A 12018-nucleotide genomic window follows, 5' to 3' on the forward strand; every position below is an offset into this window, starting at 1 on the left:
AGAAGGAAAGGGGAAACATGGATGGGAGATGAGTTGATCTGGATAATGGGGGAGGAAGAAGGAAACAAACCAGTGTCTCTCTGTCCCGTGAGAAGTTCCAAACCATAGCTGGCAACGGTAGAAGACCAACATCTACCAACAAGCCCTTGGGCTGAGGAAATGTTTCTTTAAAATGCGCTTTGAAAGGTTCTCTTGAGTAGTACTTGAGCCTCTTTTCCCCATTGCAGAGGGTGGAGTATTCATGATTTCTCAGATTTCCCCCCAAAACCTGGCCATTCTCCAGATACTGAGTAAATACACAAAGCTCAGAGAAAACAGCTGTGTATAGATTGTGATTATACTTAAGGATCCAAGAGTCCATTCAGGGGTCAGAGGTGACAGGCCCAGTTTGCTCAAGGAGCAGCTTACGGAGGTCGCTTGCTGGAGAACTTTTGCAATCGGTATAATGCACATAATGCCACCTGTCTTTTCAAGTAGCTTCTTGGGGCCTGTGCACTAGTTAATAAATGGAAAGGATGTTGGAAACAGTCCGTTCAAGGTGGGAGCAATCAAGTGCAACCTTCCCTGCTTCTGTGTGGGACTGTGTACGCACACAGTGAACTCTTTTTAAGTTTATAAACTGCTAACTTTTTTTTAATGAGGAGGGAACTAAATATAGAATAATTTTGCTTCCTGGGTTGCAATATCAGTTCTTCTGCATGCTATTAGCCAAATGCTGACAAAACCGCAATCCAATAATCGGTCAACTCATCTCCTAAACCAGCCTTCCACAGCCAGGTCCTTTACATGTCTTGGACTGCATGAGGTGCTTGCTGGGGTTGATGGGAGCTTTTCCTTAATATAGACAGAGCCCTCCAAGGCTGGGGAAGGCTACCCTAAGCAAGCACATTCCAGCCTCCAAATGTCCTTGGTGCATTCAGCCACCCTACATGATTTCCCCATCTGTTTTTCCACGTGTGGATTTGTCTAGCATTGAGATTTATCGTGTGGATTTGACCTGTCTCTTCTTACTCGTCTGCCTACTTTATTATTATTTTTTAAATTAATTTTTATTAGTTTTCGCATACCACATATTCCGTTATCAAACATTTGGGCTCATTACATTCATTATCTTTACAAATTCTCTATAATTCTCAATAAAAATTCAACTTAGTATAGTAATAATAACAACAACTCTTAAAGTTCAAACCTAAAGTTACAAAAATTTCCGATGATCGACTTCCACACTACTTTCTTCTGCTGTTTTTATATTCATGCGTTTGGTTGCGCGGTATAACATTCCTTATGGTTTCAGTCTATTTTCAACATTCTTCATATCGTTTTTAAACCTTCATCCTCTTTCTTTTTGTACTTATATTTTCTTGTTTAATCCTCTTTTTGTATATATATAAATATATATATGTGTGTGGTTTTTTAAAAAATTTACTATACATTGTACTTGTATTTTCTATTTGTATGTCCAATAAAGATTTCTAATTTGTTGTTGTGGGTTTGTTTCCTTCTGTGAGTAATTTCTTATTTAATATGTTATTTTGTTTCAACTATCTTATATATGCTATCAATTTTCCCCATTTTTTCATGTATACCTCGCTTCCTTGCTGTCTTATTCTCGATGTTAGTTTTGCAATTTCCATATATTCCACCATTTTCCTTCTCCAGTCTTCTACTGATGGAATTAACTCTTGTTTCCAGACCTGAGCTAGAATTACCCTCGCTCCTGTAGTCGTATATAGGAAAGTACAAGCAGTCCGTGCTGATAAATTTCCACATCTTCCAAAAACTTCACTTTGGCCTGGACTTAGCACTGAAACGTGTGCTGTATCTTCAGAACTCAGCCCTAAGATGTGTATGTACGTAACAAGAATAGGGAACATCTAAACATGAGGTTGAATCCTGACAAGACAGAAGTACTGTTTTGGGGGACAGGAGGCGGGCAGGTGTGGAGGACTCCCTGGTCCTGAATGGGGTCCCTGTGCCCCTGAAGGACCAGGTGTGCAGCCTGGGAGTCATTTTGGACTCACAGCTGTCCATGGAGGCAAAAGTTAATTCTGTGTCCAGAGCAGATGTCTACCAGCTCCATCTGGTACGCAGGCTGAGACCCTACCTGCCTGCAGACTGTCTTGCCAGAGTGGTGCATGCTCTGGTTACCTCCCACTTGGACTACTGCAATGCGCTCTACGTGGGGCTACCTTTGAAGATGACCCGGAAACTGCAATTAATCCAGAATGCGGCAGCTAGACTAGTGACTGGGAGTGGCCGCCGGGACCACATAACACCGGTCCTGAGAGATCTACACTGGCTCCCAGTACGTTTCCGAGCACAATTCAAAGTGTTGGTACTGACCTTTAAAGCCCTAAACGGTCTCAGCCCAGTATACCCGAAGGAGCGTCTCCACCCCCATCATTCAGCCTGGACACTGAGATCCAGCACCAAGGGCCTTCTGGCGGTTCCCTCATTGTGAGAAGTGAGGTTACAGGGAACCAGACAGAGGGCCTTCTCGATAGTGGCACCCGCCCTGTGGAACGCCCTCCCAGCAGATGTCAAGGCAATAAGCAACTATTTTACTTTTAGAAGACAACTGAAGGCGGCCCTGTTTAGGGAAGTTTTTAATGTTTGATGCTGTACTGTTTTTAATATTCAGTTGGAAGCCGCCCAGAGTGGCTGGGGAAACCCAGCCAGATGGGCGGGGTATAAATAATAAATTATGATGATGATGATGTAGGAACATCCTTCTTTGTTAAGCAAGGGGGGGGTGGATTTGATTAGCCTCTCGGTTCCTTTCCAACTCTACAATTCTATGATTCTAGGATGAGGTTACCTACTGACTCTGAGGTAGAGGTCTTTCTATAAATCTGCTTTTCACTAATCAAACTATTGCCATTTTTTATTATGATGTTTTAATTTTTTGGAAGCTGCCCAGAGTGGCTGGGGGAACCCAGTCACATGGGTGGCAAATAAATAAATTATTACGTATTATTTCAGGTGACAGGCCTTGCCTTTCCCCACAAGCTTTCTTGTTTCCCCCTAGTTACAAGACAGAAACACTCGTGTTGGGGTTGCTGCAGAGGTGTTAGTTATTTTAAGCAAAGTATACAGCTGGAGTGATCAGCTAGCAATTCCAGTGAAATCTACCGCAGAGCTCCTCTCCCATTGCAACATATACACACTCTCATGAATTTAGAAGTGGTTCTTAAGAAATTCACAGGAACAAAAATTTTACTGAATTGAGACCTAAAGATGCAATAGACTGCAAAGTCTGTTTTACCGGTAAAACATCCAGATAGGATTCCCTGTGGTTGTGCTGTGCTGACTGGGGCTGACTGGAATGGTAGTCCGAACACCTGGAGACCAGTAGGTGTGGAAGGCTAACTTAAAAGAACACTGCTTCATCAATTTTATGCCAAGATGCATCTTCAAAGGGGACATACTGTTCTAGTTTTGAAACAAGATAAAATTCATTTTGCTTAAAACAGCCATTGCAAAGTATGCCAAACACCAAAAGAATAACAGGGTAGGCACTTAGCAGATCATTTTGGACTCACAGCTGTTCATGGAGGCGCAGGTCAATTCTGTGTCCAGGGCAGCTGTCTACCAGCTCCATCTGGTACGCAGGCTGAGACCCTACCTGCCCGTGTACTGTCTAGCCAGAGTGGTGCATGCTCTGGTTATCTCCCGCTTGGACTAATGTAACACTCTCTATGTGGGGCTACCTTTGAAGGTGACCCAGAAACTACAACTAATCCAGAATGCAGCAGCTAGACTGGTGACTGGGAGCGGCCGCCAGGACCATATAACACTGGTCCTGAAAGACCCACATTGGCTCCCAGTACATTTTCAAGCACAGTTGGTGCTGACCTTTAAAGGCCTAAACGGCCTCTGTCCAGTATACCTGAAGGAGCGTCTCCACCCCCATCGTTCAGCCTGGACACTGAGGTTCAGCTCCGAGGGCCTTCTGGCTGTTCCCACCCTGTGAGAAGTGAGGTTACAGGGAGCCAGACAGAGGGCCTTCTCAGTAGTGGCACCCGCCCTGTGGAATGCCCTCCCAACAAAATGTCAAAGAGAAAAACAACTACCAGACTAGGGAAGCTTTTAATGTTTGACGCACTATTGTATTTTAATATTTTGTTGGAAGCCACCCAGAGTGGCTGGGGAAACCCAAGCGGATGGGTAGAGTATAAATAAATTATTATTATTATTATTATTATTATTATTATTATTATTATTATTATTTTGGAGGCCAGGGTGTGTGTGCCTTTTCATCTGGGTAGGACCTCCATACACACTGCCTAGGCTTGCACCACAGGGAGGTCACCTGGGTGCTGCTAACGTAGCGGTTTAACTTCACACCCAGAGATGCACTCCATTGTCTCTTGAGAATGAAACTAGCAAAGTCTGCTCCCAGACTCTGGAACTCGCACCCTAGAGAAGTTTGATTGACTCCCTCCTTGTCGTCCTTCTGATGGCAGGTGAAGACTTTCTTGTCCCAACAGGCTTTGTGGAACTGACTGCTTTTAATGAAAGGGCTTGGTGCCATCCTGTTTTTATTGCAATGTTTTAATTGTTTCTGTGTGTTTCATTCCCCCCCCTTTTTTTGTTACCAAAAACATCTATTCAAAAGTTACATCTTTGTCCACTGCCATCATTGTATTAAATTATTGATTTTTTTAAAAAATGTTTTGTCTGTTCTTATTTTTATCTTTAAGCCACTTGGACTCCCTGTTGGGGGAAAGACAGGGTATAAATAAATATAGAATAATTTCAGAAGAGGAGAGTGACATAATGCAAGACCTCAGAGGGATGAATGCCAATACTTTGAATTGCACCCAGAAACATACTGAATCGGATACACAAAAGCGAATTTTTTTTAAGTACCATTGATCTATTTATTGTCAGCATGGTGGGTCCTGGTTTGAGGACCTCCATGACCCTCTCCTTGCATCAATACATGTGCCGTGCATGCAGATTAGGAAAAGAGGGAGACTGCATTTATCCCTGAAACCACAAATGCAAATTGCAGTTGAAGTAGATGCCTCTAGACATCGTTTACCTAAACTCTGGCAGTAAGCAACTAAGTGATTAAAACCTTCCATATGTATTAATAATCCTCGAGCCGTTTACAACACTGGCTAAGTAGTTATTTATAACCAACAGGTTAACCATTGCTATTTTTAACCCGCCCTCCTCCCTGTGTGGCTGGAGACAGGTTTAAATGTAGTCTGCAGATTTTCCTGGCTTTTATCCTCTCCCTGTCTCTGGACTTAGAATATTTCATAAACCACAAAGCGATTTACGATTCACTTAGTACCATCACGGCCTCAGAGCTGGGTTGAGAATTTTTCTGTCCCGGTGCAGTGAAAGGGAGTCCCTTTCTCTAGCCACAGAGTTTACACTGGGCAAATGGCACCCTCTCAAAGACTTTTCATGAGGAATGGGATTGTTTTCAGTCTACCAGGCAAGTTTTATTCTGAGGGTGATAATTCCTGTAGGAATAGTAAGGGCGAAACTTACTGGAAAAATAAGAACTTTTTATAAAAGAATGGAAATGGTTTATTGAATATTTACAAACAAACTGTAAACAGATAAGAACATTGGCAGGATTATTGTAATAACCTGCAGTTTTATAAGAGTATACATTTAAAGTAGATGAATAAATGGTTAAGTTAATTTGGAATATGCAGAAAATATAAAAAAATAAATTTAAGGAACTGCAGAAAGAGGGGGAAGGAAGTTGAGTTTCGGAATGTTAAAACGATTGTAAAATTATTGACATGTATAAAATTGAAAAACATAAAAAATATTTATAAAAAGGTAATTCCTACAGGAAATCCACTGATTTTGTGATGCACAGCTCCTTGTTGTTCTGACATCCTATTGACCAATCATATTGACCAAAAAGGAAGGTGCCCCACCCCACTTCCAGGGTATTTATTCCCCTTCTATGAGATGCTGATAGAGTTGACTGCCTCCCCCCCCCCCATTACTTTACTCTTGCAAAATATCTAGGGTTGCCATATTACAAAAAGTGTAAATCCGGACACAGAAGTTGAACTTTTGTTTTGTGGCAAAGTTGTTGAGCTTTTTGTGCAAAATCTCCACACAAAAATGAAGTTCTTTTAGCTACCGGTAATTTTTGGGAAATTCGCTTAAAAAAACACCTTCCCATATGGTCTGCCATACACCTGGGTTTTCCTGGACATTTATAACCAATACTCGATAATTATGCCCAGACGCCATTTTTGACGGACGAATCCTGGCTATGGCAGACCCAATCTAGGCAGTTATGGCCCAAGACTTTTGGGTGACTGAGTAATAGGGCTGGGTGGTATCTGGATTTCAACATTGTGATATATCACCAGCAAAACACTGTGATATATCAATATATCATGATACATTATCACCAGTCAAGATCCTGGCACCCGTCCCAAATTTTAATTTTTATAGCTGATGTTTTGGAAATTAATTCTTTTACCCAGGGTGGAGGGGATGCTGATCTGACTGGAAAACTTAGTTCATTTCTCCTGACCTCTTACTTCCTCTTCCCCAGAATGCTTTAGCCTCTATTTGGGGGGTGCTTTCCCTGCTCTGGTTTGTTTGAGGGCGAGTTGCCTGCTTTTCCTTTTGTTTGAGGAATGTTGGGATTTTGAGAGGGTGTTTTGCCTATTTGGGGTGGGGAGCTGTTGCTTGCTTTCTGGCCTGTGGTTTGGTTTGGTTTGGTTTGGTTTCTTGGAGGAGGGAAGAGAGGTGCAGATGTTTCACCTGTCTTTTGGATGGGCTGGTTCTGAGCATCGCTCATTTTGTGTCCTGTGAAGTAGCTATTCTGTGGAGCCCATGACGCTTTTTCCCATTTCCAAATCTGCCCCATGCCCAAACTAGGTGGGGACTCAGTGTCTCCTAGCACCATTCCTCAGGCATTCAGCACCCAACTCGTTGCGAGGGCCACCACTGAATGTCTTCTCTCAGCCGGCCCTCTCCTTTCTTGTCCACTTGCCTTCTCCATGAGCACATCTCCTAGCTCCTTCATAAGCAGGCGTAAATATAGACTCTTAATCTCTCCTCTTGGTAGGTGTCATTCAGGCCTTTTTCTAGGTGCGGAAAGCGAAACTCGGGCCGTTGTGGTAGACAGGTTCTGTCCTGGTTCTCGGGAGGAGCAGAAATCCAGACACCTTTCCCCACTTAGGTCAGGAATTGTGTCTTAATCTCTCCTTTAAATTATCATCATTTTCTCATTCTAGTTGACGGTTAGCATTTCAGTCTGCCCCACACAACACATGGAAGAGCTTGGAAGTTTAGAGCAGATGCCGGCAGATGTGGATATGGGGAGGGGGGCAGGGGGCAACATGGACCCACCATGTGCCTCAGTCTCCAAGAGATTAACCCTGTGGGGCCTGGAGTCTCCCAGCCAGCATCTCTCCTCCTTGCCCAGGCCTCTCTGATTAAATCATCTTGAGGTAATTCTGCGTGTCATTGAGACAGATTAACGGGTGACCTTCTTCTCCCAGAACAGGATTGGAAGGCTGCCGCCTGGCTCTCTCCATCTCCCCCACCAGCTCTGAATGCACAAACTGGGGGAAAAGAAAGGGGGTTTTTTGGTTGGCTTTTTTTGCTTCTTCCAGAATGGATGGGAACGTGTTGGGGAGTGCAGGGACCCCAGAGCTGAAGACCTAGCAAGGGGCTCTAGATTAACGGACCGGTAGGAGTGACAGCAGAAAGGACAGGAATTTGCTGTGCCTTTGGGGCTCACTGGATCCGGCCCTCGCAGCACACTCCGCTGGAGAGATGAGGTAGGTGTACTGCTTGCCACCAACTCTGAATGCCGAGAGGCTGTAATGGGATAGTGATTGGATCTCTCATTTTGGCAGAAGTCAACCGGGGGAAACTCTTGGAGGAAAGTGACAGTTCTACAGTGGATAAGTGAATGTATAGTATATAAGGCTTCCCCACCAATACCTTTAAGTCTCCCCAAAAGTTGGCTATATAGACAGACATAGTTATATGATCAGGTTCTTTCCTCTCCCAATGAAGAGGGGTTCCCCCAGTCTCCTCCCCTGTCTATAAGTGGACTGGTAATTCAATGTATGCCTGTGTCCCTCATAATTTAGCATGGCAGCTGCCTCCTTTCAGGGGTGTTGTTTTAGAGTGGGGGTGATGGGGTGGCTCCCCCCCATCCCAGTGTTTCAGACCACATCACATTTCCTTGCGGCTACCTATATCTTATAAGAGGTATACAGATATATCCTGGTTCATAGCTAAACATCTTTGAATCCGATGCTATCTTGCAATGCGATTTTACATTTATCTTAAAGGAAGCTCCCTTGAGCCTGTCTGTGGATCTTACCTTTCCCCATCACCAGCCCCTTTAGTGGGATCACTGCCTGGTGGTTTACAGAAATGCCCACCTCCCAATCCCAGCTCATGAATCCAGAAAGGAAAAGGAAATTATCCTGTGAGCACACTTAACTTGAAAGCCCTCCTGGATGACATTTTTCAAAATAAATAAATAAATAAATCCCTGTCTTTGTGCAAATAGGAAGCCATCTGGAACGTTCTTGGGTACTGCTTGTAACAGGCCTCTGCTTTCCCCAGGAGGTACATTCTTCCACTGCCCACTTTTACTTGCTGCCAATTAACCTGACCAGTTGACTTAAAAAATAATTAAGCTTGCTGTCCTTTGCACACTTACAAGGCAGTAAATTCCACCGAGCCTACTGAGACTTAGTTGCCAGTAAATACAAATGGAAATGCTCTGTGAGAGTGTTTTGGTCGGATATTTGGGTTGGATTCCCCCCCCCCCCACACACACTTGTAGGGAGTAAACCCCATTGAACTTAAGGCTGTGATTCATTATCCACTTGCCTTAAACTAAGCATCACTGAATACAGTGGGACTTGCTTCTGAGTAAACGTGCCCAGAACTGCGCTGCTGTTTCCAACTAAATACGCCTAAAAGGTTTTGCTAGAGAATTCTCGTATTTATTTGCCGGAGAGTAGGTGCTACGCAAAAAAACCAGCCAGTATTTGCTACCCAGGTGCAGGCAGTGAAGGGGGAAGTGGTTGTGGGGATTTTTGCATCCACACGTGTGTGTGATTGGTGCACAAATTGTTTGCTCACTAGGTATATACTCCTCTTTACCTCCAAGATGTTTCGTGCCCCCCCTCCCATTTTATCTTCATGGCAGAACTCTCAGAAAGGTAAAGCTAAGAGAAGGTCCGAGTGGGGATTCCAGCTAGTGTTTTTGTGACCCTGGCCTGACACTCTCACCACCCCACCGCTGGCATTCAGATACCTCCCATCTGACGTATTAAAACAACAGATGCAGGAGATATTTGCAACCCAAATGATTAGTATGTGCATCTTTGTGCCCGCTAACAGAATAGAGCAGCTTTCGAAATGGCAAAAAAAATAGGGGCAGGGTTTTGTCAGGAACAGGGATTGTCATTGTCCCAGAAAAATGGGCTAGTTGGGTGTGTGCGATATAACAAACGGCTTGCATTTTGTCAGGTCAAAGAGAGAGGGCAAATGCTGAAATGCTGTCAGGAGTGGGAAGGAACGCCTTCTGCTTTTTGCCTGAATTTTCCTAGGCCAGCCTTTCCCAGCCGAGTCCCCTCCAGCCCTGGCTGGGCTGATAGAGTTGGTTGTTTCTTGCAGCACCTGATTGCCTTGTGAACACCTGGAAATTCACCAACATTTTAGTGCAAAGTTCTCCCAGTGTATGGTTGTCTCAAAAGTTGTGCTGAGCAACTCATTCTGTTGGCGCAAGGATTTCCACTTTCCCAAAGGAACTTTCTCTCCTACTGTTCCCCACCATGCACCCCCCTAAATCTGCTCTAAAGGTCTCCCCAACGCTCTGGAGCAGATTTGGGGAGGGTGCAGAGGGAAGAGAGGTGAGGGGGAAATCCCACTGCACAAGTAGAAATCTTTGCTTTATCATTGACACTTTAGTTGGATAACACTCAACCGTTTTGGTATGCAATTTTGCCTAATATACACATTTCTGCAACACAGTGTTCCCAGTACTGTATAATGCATTTTTACATCATTTTCACTAATATGAATATTTTTATGCAAACCCTATATGCATTTTCATACACAAAGCTTGGCTAGAGAACTGCATTGCAAAATTCATCGAAGTGCAGACTTTGATGAATTTTGGTTCATGAATTGTTGCTCATTCTCACAGTGAATATCAGAGGAAGTGAGAGAGCAGCAGAGACCTGTTGCCTTCAAACTCTCCTTTGCTGGGTTCCTAGAGGCCTATGGTAGGATGTAGGAGGCTGGGCTAGATGGACCTGTGTTCTCATCCAGCTTCCGGTCCCTTCGGATAGTCACATATTGTGTGTGATGCAGGCCAGTCATTTAGACCAGCCTTCTGCAACCTCATGCCCTCCAGATGTTTTGGACTTCAGCGCCCATCATCCCTGACCACCATTGCCATGCTGGCTGGGGCTGATGGGAGTTATAGGCCAAAATATCTGGTGGGCACTCAATTGGGGAGGGCTGTTTTGGACCAAGAGTGAACGAACAGTGGCCTAACTGAGGTCATTTGCTGGACCTCCCAAGACTCGCTCTTGAGATTCTGAACCAGACTGTCCTCTGTTTAGATCTAGCCACTGCATGCATTTGCCAAGTAGCCCTAAATAAGCCACTTGTTTGTGGCCTCAATTGGGCACCTATGCTATGGTTGTAAGAGCACTGATGCAATAGGGGTGCCATCTGCCAAAAGATAGTCTCTGGATCTTCCAAAGTGCTGTGTAGAATATAATACTATAACTACCGCCATTGCATTCCTTCAAAAGATGCAACTTCATGGAGGCAGAAAGGAAACAGAAGATAGGGTGGCAATCTTTACTTATACCCCATGGTTCCCCCATCTCCTCATTTAATCCCCAGAACCTGTGAGGTAAGTAGGGCCAGTCACTGCCTCTCAGCTTAAGGTCACCCAGTGAGCTTCACTGCTGAACCTTGGCCTCCCAGGTCCCAGCCTGGTACTATCACTACACTGATTCTTCTGACTCCTTGTGAGAAGGAGGGGGGGAGGAATCTGCCTGCGAGAATGGACATCATCAATCTGAAGTGCAGGCATGCCTCATAACAACCTCCATAGGCATGGTCCTTCTAAGACTGTACAATAAAAATGGTTTGGTTTTGAAAGCTAATTTATCAGTGTAGATATTATTGCACAAATGGAGCCCTCCAGGTGTTGCCCAACCTCAACTGCCACCATTCCCAGCCAACATGGCCACAGTGGTCAGGGATGATGATGGGAGAGTCTAACAGGTTCCCATCCTTGGATTATGACTTCGATACCAATTCAGCTTAACAAAAAAACAAAAAACCCTATATCCCTGCTCCCCTCCTGCTCTGCTCAATGTCCAGCCTGATTAAGCAGAAATTTGCTTGCCATTTTGTGACATTTTGGTTTGTCACCATCAGGGTTTCCCAAACTTGGGTCTCTCCAGATAGGTTTGGACTACCATTCCCATCATCCTTGACCACTGGTCCTGCTAGATTGGGATCATGGGAGTCCAAAAACAGCTAGAGACCCAAGTTTGGGAAACCCTGGTCATAAGAAATGGATTTTCAAAAGAGAAACATGGTGGGTTTTAGGAGAAGAGCCACTGATCAGTGGTAGGACATCTGCTGTGCACACAGAAGGCCCCAGGTTCAATGCCTGGCATATCCATGTAGGACTGGTCGTACCCTCTGGCAGTGTGGACTCAACCAATGGTCTGACCTCTGTATAAGGCAGCTTCTTATGTTACGACAGCATTCAAGGCTAAGGAAAACCACCTCTCTCCCTCTGCTTAGGTTTTGGTGGGTTTCTCACTGAGAAACCTCATTCATCTAGTCTGCTGAAGGTTGGCATATATCCCCCTGGGTGACGGGGGCACCCCCTCATCCCTCTTGCTCCACCGCAGCACGGGATACAGGCACTTCTTGTGTTGCCAATCAGGACTTCTCCCCGTGGTGTTGCCTGCCAGCTCTCTCACCGCTGAAGGATTTCCAGGAACTTGGCATTTC

The sequence above is a fragment of the Zootoca vivipara genome, chromosome 14, assembly GCF_965207765.1.
Source record: "Zootoca vivipara chromosome 14, rZooViv2.hap1.1, whole genome shotgun sequence".
Classification (NCBI taxonomy): Eukaryota; Metazoa; Chordata; class Lepidosauria; order Squamata; family Lacertidae; genus Zootoca; species Zootoca vivipara.